Source organism: Erpetoichthys calabaricus, chromosome 8, assembly GCF_900747795.2.
Source record: "Erpetoichthys calabaricus chromosome 8, fErpCal1.3, whole genome shotgun sequence".
In the NCBI taxonomy this organism is placed as follows: Eukaryota; Metazoa; Chordata; class Cladistia; order Polypteriformes; family Polypteridae; genus Erpetoichthys; species Erpetoichthys calabaricus.
In genome coordinates, this window is record NC_041401.2 from 123,516,710 (window position 1) to 123,522,709 (window position 6,000).

Consider the following 6,000-nt stretch of genomic DNA (forward strand, 5'->3'; position numbering starts at 1 on the left):
TTCTCGGTGCTAGAATGGCAAGTGTATTCATTTCTATTGTTGATAACCCTTCGGGATGTAATTCTTCAATAAGATTTGGACATAATAAGTCTTCTTTTATTGGGAACTTAAAGTGAGAGCGCAGGAACTGTGTCTGACAAAAGCATTCACATGAATGAGAGGTGAGAGGACCGTGGGTGTGGTTGAAAATGGTTGAGAGGAGGGCGGGATTTGAAAAAATTTCTTGGCAATAGCCTCGTCTGAAGATTTTCTTTTATAATAGAGAGATATATATAAAATGCACATTTACATATACTGTATGTAGATAGATAGATAGATAGATAGATAGATAGATAGATAGATAGATAGATAGATAGATAGATAGATAGATAGATAGATAGATAGATAGATAGATAGATAGATAGATAGATAGATAGATAGATAGATAGATAGATAGATAGATAGATAGATAGATACTTTATTAATCCCAAGGGGAAATTCATATACTCCAGCAGCAGCATACTGATAAAAACAATATTAAATTAAAGAGTGATATAAATGCAGGTATAACAGACAGTAACTTTGTATAATATTAATGTTTACCGCGCCCCGGGTGGAATTGAAGAGTCGCATAGTGTGAGGGAGGAACGATCTCCTCAGTCTGTCAGTGGAGCAGGACAGTGACAGCAGTCTATCACTGAAGCTGCTCCTCTGTCTGGAGATGATACGGTTCAGTGGATGCAGTGGATTCTCCATGATTGACAGGAGCCCGCTCAGCACCCCTCACTCTGCCTCATATGTCAAACTGTCCAGCTCCATGCCTACAATAGAGCCTGCCTTCCTCACCAGTTTGTCCAGGCGTGAAGTGTCCCTCCTCTTTATGCTGCCTCCCCAGCACACCACCGTGTAGAAGAGGGCGCTCGCCACAACCATCTGATAGAACATCTGCAGCATGTTATTGTATCTTATGCAGTAGGAATAGTAGTATGAACTAGGTCTAAATTATGACTTCAGGTTTTCAAATGATTACCACATTTTAGGCATCCCTGAAGACACTTCAACCACATTTTCACTGATGCCTGTACGTTAGGATGGCAGTCTGTGGACACAGTAGCTCACTTTTAAATCACTCCGTGCAAATTAAACTTGTCACAGTTATTAGCATTATAAATTAATGGAAGCCAATTAATTTTGATCAATATCACTTAGTAGATAGTAGATAGTAGATTTCTCTACAAAGATAACTACACATACAACAGGTGTTTAACCAGTATATGGAAGGTATTCTGATAAGGTCAAAATTTCAAAATGACAGCTTTATTTTGGGAAAGTCCTTTCCTGATTTATACATGTTTTGTCAAAATATTTTGCAATTCCTTTTAGCTCTGCAACAGCTTTTCACTACTGGACTGCTCCATATTGTCAGCATGTGTTCTGTGCAGTGCTCATTGTAGTTACCTCCTGCTCCACTCTTCTCTACTGCCTCTACGCATGCCTTCATGTAGAGAGTGGTTGGGAGAATGCACTGATAGTCATGAGCTATTTCCTAGGCTGCATTTTTGACAAGTTTTCTTCTTCAGATGCTTGCATTTTTAGGCGGTTAGCTTAACAAAATCATCTCTGAGTAGCTCAAGCTTATGGCTACTTGGATCACCATCATCACATGCTTCAAATGCTCCCTTCTTGCCTCAGTAGTTCTCACTAACCTTGTTTTTAAATCTTCAGAGTTAAGTTACTGTTATTAATGTTTTTATTGGGTGTAATTTGTTTGAAACCTGGCAAGTGGAGGTCAAAATAATTTCAACCAAGTGGAAACTGATGCTAGAAGCCATAGATAAATTGACCAATTTCTGAAAGTTGATGTATATGTTAAATTAAAACTGAAAATTGTGATTTTATTATCCTGTTGGGCACTATAGCTATTAGAAAATTGATGTGGTGTGGTTGTATTGCAATAAAATTACATTAGATGGCAGCTTTGCAAAATGTCAGACACATCTTATAAATAAACGGTGTACAAAGAAATATTAGTAAATGCATCCATGGCATAAGATTGAAAATTTCTCTAATTTTTCATATGACTTGCTCCCCATCATATCATGTGTTGTAAGCCAGTAACTTGAAAGCATGTGTGTAATTCATATTTCATTAAACAATATTGGTCATGTTTTTTCTCTGTTAAAGCGGTAAATGAAAATGGTTTAACAACAAAAATTGAGAATCTTTCAGTTGAACACGTTATTCCTACATACAGTTTGTAGATGTGATCAGAATATCCTTGCATTTTGTATGGAGTTATAATTACATGTGCTTTAAAACAGATGGGTCAAATCAGTGTCATATCTACTTTCTTAGGCAGTACCCAGGGTAATAAAACACCAAATGATAATTGTATAAAGTTGTATGAATTTAACCCATTATTAAAAGTGTGGCAGGTTAATGGGGAGACACAATTTAAATATCTACTCTTTATGATCTATACTAATAAAAGGCAAAGCCGTCACTGAATCATCACTAATTCTCCCACTTTCCATATAGGTGGGAAGCTGAAATTTCGCATGCTCATTCCTCACAGTGTACTTACAAAAGTTAGGTATGTTTCATGTCCTATTGCAACACCCAAGGGGGGGAAACAGGTGTACCCCCTAAACTGTATATATAGATAGGGGAGACCCCTCCTCACTATTTCTGCGACTTCCAATATATGTAAGAAGCCCAAATTTCCAATGCTCATCCTTTACACTGTACTTACAAACGTTAAGTATGTTTCATTTCGTGCTGTGCCCCGTAACGAACCTTTGAAAATAACATCTTCTTTTTGGCGGTTCTCACCCTTATGCCATAAGGAACTTTCGGAACTGACCTCTCTTTTTGGCGGTTTCATTCCTTATTTCTGTTAACACACAATTTATTTCATGGCAGAGACGCACAAGGGCCACCCCCGGTCCCCCTTCCTTTTTCCGCACAGTCACTGTCTGCGCACCTACCACTTGGTTGGCTCCCTGCCTATATACAATAATGACATCCCACGCTCATGTGCCTCCTCAATCACTTCCTTACTTTACTCAGCTGGTCGTCGCACTCACTGCTCCCTTCATCTTTACTCCACTGTTTCAAGCCTGTTATTGTTTGCCTTGCTTCACATCTTCCTGCTGGTGACTCCTGCCTTTTCGTTTACTCCACCGCTTCAAGGCTGTCATTGTTGGGCTTCCTTACCTGCTCACGTACATCTTCGTGACTTCTGCTTTTCATTTCCTGCTCCACTGCTTCTCGCCTTCCTTCGTACTTTCTTTCTCAATGGGTGCAAGTTTACCCCGAATAACACGTCTATTCCGGTGATCACCGTCGATTGCAATTTCACTGACCCATACCCAGTGGTTTCCATGCCCCGAGATTGCACCTGCCTCTTACTGCAAACGTCGTTTACAAACAGATTCTTAACATCCTAAAAATGTCCATTTCTCATACACATTTACAATCATAAATTAAACTTTTTACAATCATCAAATTCACTCTCAATACTAAAATAAGCCTACAACAATTACATTGACAATCATGTTACGTTATTTTAAAAATGTTTTCTTTTTCATAACTTCATTAACATACTACTTCTCCACTGCGAAGTGTGGGTATTTTGCTAGTTGTTAATAATCCATCCAACCAGAAAAATCACAAGGATTGTAATGCAAAAGCAACTCTGAAGAAGCAAACAATGAAAATTTCACACATATTGTGACATTGATCTCTGTGTTAATGTGCTATTAAAATAGATTTGTTATGCCTGAGCTGTTGAGGTTTTAGCTTCTTCAGAAGGGCAAGTTGCAGTTTTTCAGCCATCTATGAAAGTGTTTTACATGTAGTTCAGACTATTTAAATAAAACATTCAAAAACAAGAAAAAACAACACCTGGCTCTCCAGCAACAGTAGTAAGTATAAAGGTAAGAGAAAATAAAAATGGAAGAATGGCTTTCTTCAGTCCTCTAGCATCATTCTTTTAGTGTTTAGCATTGTCATCTTTAGCTCTCACCCAAGTGATTTCACCGCCTCTGTCCCTGTGTTATTCTACCCTTCTTTCTGTTTTATTTATTTATTTATTTATTTATTTTTGGACTTTTGACATTTGTATATATTTGGACATTTGTATGTATATATATATACTAGTCATTTAGCCCGTTACAATAACGGGCGCTAGAACAGTAGTGCATAAACATTAGTAGGAACAGTCTATATTAAATGGCAAGGGACTTTGACCTCATTCTTTTTGTTGGTCGTATTTTTCTTTCTTTCAGCCTTTCTTTTGTTGATGTTTACTTGCTGAGCTGACCGTTCTTCGTGGGCTGCCGCCGTGTATTGTGTGTCATTAATTTTCTGTGACAGTAATACTGTCTTGTACGTCTGCTGGCTTGTATGTCTGTAATATACCTTTAATTTTCTCTGGCGGTAATACAGGCGTGCGCGTCGGTAATATGCCTTTAATCTCCTCTGACAGTAATACTGGCTTGTATGTGGCTGTAATATGAGTCACTGTATTGTGTACCTTTAATTTCCTCTCGCAGTAATACTGGTTTGTATTTCCACAAAACGCCTGTAAGTTTCTCTGACAGTAATATCGCGCATTGCACCGTGCCCCGCGCATGCGCACTTCACCAGAAGATACACACACACGGACACCTGGAGGCACACAGGGATTTTATTAAAGAGGATATATATATATATAACTTGCTGTGCCTTCACTTTTTCTGATTGGCATCACTCCCAAGAAAACTCTGAAGGGGTTATTGTAGTATCTTAATTTTTCTTTAAGCTTTATCGCCTTTTGTTCCACTGTCATGACCAGTTTAAATGAGTGTCTGTACTATATATAGTAAAAAAAAGTAAAATGCATGTTGTCTATAATCCCTAGCGTTTATTACCCCATGAATGGGTATTTGATCACAGTCAAAAGTGTACGTGTTCCTTTGTGAAATTGGACATTAAATCTTTATAGTGGTATGAATTGCACTCATAGAATATTTATAGTCAAGTGCCGACTTCAATCTATTCAATTTTTGTGCATGTTATGCATGTCCACAGTGTTTATTATTCTATAGAATTTATCACAGTATATATGTTTTCTGTCTTCCACCCAAGCCTTAAAGCAGGAGTTTTTAATCAAGAGTATTAAGAACCTGTTGTTTTTGAGCATGTTGGACTTTATATCTTCACTAATGGTTTTGCATTTGATAGTCAGATCCATTCTCAATAATAATGGGAAAGGCCCTTATGGAATATTTCCTTATATTCCCTCAAACTATGAGGATGTCTTTATCAAGCTAATATCAAAGAACACTGGGGCATTTGACTTCCATTGAAAATGGATTTACTCTAGTTTTTGCTCTATTTTCCTCTAAGTAAATGACATGGCCTATAGGGCCTGCACTTTAGCATATAATGTGGTCTAGTATATGAGCTGCTATTCTCATGGTTTTTTTTTTTTAAAGACGGATGGGTTTATTAATGGCAGGTTTGCTCTTTTAATTCTATTTTAGGTGACACTAGCTATACACTTATCTGGAATATCTGTGAGGCACTTTTGTTTACCCTTATCACTAACCAGGACAACATTGTTCTTATCTGTGGTGGCTTTTTGGTGAGCTCTGACCTCCACTTCAAAGCTCTTGTACACACACTGTGGATTAATAAAAACTGATGCAAAGGCAGTAAATTCCTGAATCTGAAACCACTAGAGAAGTAAGCCCCATTGTCAATTTAGTATTGAAGCCAAACAAGAAACATCAGGGATGAGCCTCCTTCTAAGGAAACATAGTAATTTGTAAAAAAAAAAAAAAATACATGAACTCTCCAAGATGATCTGCAACAGTTGGGAAAGGAGCACATTGGACTTCCAAACAGCTTTCCAGAGCATACTCCTACCATATCAGCAATTGTATTTAAAAGTGATATGGATATTTTAATGGGCAAAGAGTTCATAAAGGAATAACTAACAATAACTGAAAGCAAAGAAAATTAGTTTTGAGAATG